This window comes from Brassica oleracea, chromosome C1, assembly GCF_000695525.1.
Source record: "Brassica oleracea var. oleracea cultivar TO1000 chromosome C1, BOL, whole genome shotgun sequence".
In the NCBI taxonomy this organism is placed as follows: Eukaryota; Viridiplantae; Streptophyta; class Magnoliopsida; order Brassicales; family Brassicaceae; genus Brassica; species Brassica oleracea.
In genome coordinates, this window is record NC_027748.1 from 15,480,737 (window position 1) to 15,482,912 (window position 2,176).

Below are 2,176 nucleotides of genomic sequence, written 5' to 3' on the forward strand. Positions count from 1 at the left end.
AAAACAAGTAAGACTCGTCTAAACTCCTTCGCTTGCTCCTACTCGGCCTTACCTCCATCTTTGTGTTCTCCTTCAAATCTCGATCGAAACGTCTCTTTTTTTGTCTTGATTGGAGTTACCATTGAAACTTTACGATAAAAAAACCCCCGTAATGACTCGTTTTCTCGCTTGGATTCAAATTAATCGTATAAAACGGCAACGGTTAACTTAACACCTTAGCCGCCTTAACGATACGATTACGTTGAAACTTTTTATAAAAATTGACGTCGTATCTAAGGAGAAGAAAACAGCCAAGTTTGGAAGGTAAATGTCAAGTTTAAAGGATAAAGACCAATATCGAAAATGGCGAACATACACGGAAAGAGGAAGGGGAAATAAGCAAGCAAAACTGAGAAGAGACAAAACTGCGTCGTCAAGAGAACTAAGGTATTTCCGACTTGAAATTTTTGAAATCAGACTTGGAATTTTCGTAGGAAATTACTAAGAAATAAAAACGCCTTTGAGACTGCCATAGAACTTTAGGGAACGTAAAACCTAGGTGGATAGTCTAACGAACTAAGTCTTAGGCGATTTTTCTTGTCTCGATATATCGTTCCATAACTGTTCAGCCAGATCTTGTAAACCGATCTAAACTCTCCAAAAATTGAGAAACGATCGCCACGCATATCAAGCTCGCTATCTAAAGAGAGAAAAAACTAGAGACATGAACGTCGTCTTAAAACCGATTCGTTTCTAGCAATTTTCTCAGAACCGACATATTCCAAGTCGTCAAAGTGGAAACAAATCAAATCACAGTCCAAGCGTCGTCTTTAAATCGTCCAGGATTATTGATCATTTCAAACCTTAGAAGAAGAAACGTACACAACCCTTCAAAGTATCGGTTCAACTGTTTTCTTTCGTAAAAAAAAAGGGGAGTAGGTACGTATACTATACTCGTATACTCCCAAACTTCAAAAACTTTTGCAAATCGTCTCAAATAGGCAAACGACAATCTAAAATTCGTCTAAATGCTAGCAACATATCCAGGCGATCATGAACATAATCTCAAATACTATACATCATTTATTGTCGCAATCATGCGTACAGAAAACATATACCAATATCAAACTGAAACTCGACGATTAGCCAAAGTATTGAAGACCTTTCTAGTTTTAGAAAGCCAGTTTCGTTTAAAAATTTCTACGAGAAATCTTCAATCACCAAAGCATTTCTTTCAGTTTCCGTTGTACCAAGTGAGTCACGGAAAAGCATCGAAAACATTTGTGACGAAGAAAACTCGAGAATAGATGTAGCATCGTGCACAAAGAGACGCTTTCCTTCCCATGGTGGCTAGATCCACCTCTGGTCGACCAATTCGTTCCAAAAACGAATGTGTCATGAGAATCCTTTCATAAAACCTATGAAAATTTTCTGCGACTAGATCGTAATGAAATAAACTTCGGTAACACTCCATGAGTAACTCCAAGCAACTTTCACCTAGGATCGAAATCACAGCAGAAACGTTTCTCTTGAAACCCACAGAAATAACGCTACTTTAACATATGTTTACATATGACCGATCTACAACCTTCATAAAACCGGTCCCCGTTACTTACGCGAAAAATCCTTCGTACAATCAGACCAAGTCTTACGAAGAAACTTTCTAAATTTAACATAACAGGCTTTATGAACAACCATGCGGCTCGCTGGCTTATGCTTTTCTTTTCCCTCGGTCACATCCGAGAAGGCAGTCGTCCCGCCACTGACTATTCACTGGTTATGTAGCAAACCTCTTGGGCTTCGTCTTCCTCAGGCAAAAAATATTCGATTTTCATAAGACTATAGGTCACATTATACGAAATATTCGTCGTATAACTGAAACCTAGAGCGAAGAATCGTTTTCTACGACTATCGGCCATATTAGCATGGATAACCCCGGGAAACTTGGCCTATCAATCTCAACAAGTGCTCTTTGGCCCTAGGTCAATTACGACCTCCTCTAAAGGTCCAAACCAATATTTGCCATCCCCTTTAAGGAAAATCGTAAACTAACATGACCTTAAATGTTAAAGTACCATGGTCTAATTTTTGACCTACAACATCCTTGGCTATCTGAGTGTATGCCAAGCCAAACTATTTGAGAAACCATAGCTCCATCACTTAACGGCTAAACGACAATCTACGATTTGTCTAAAAA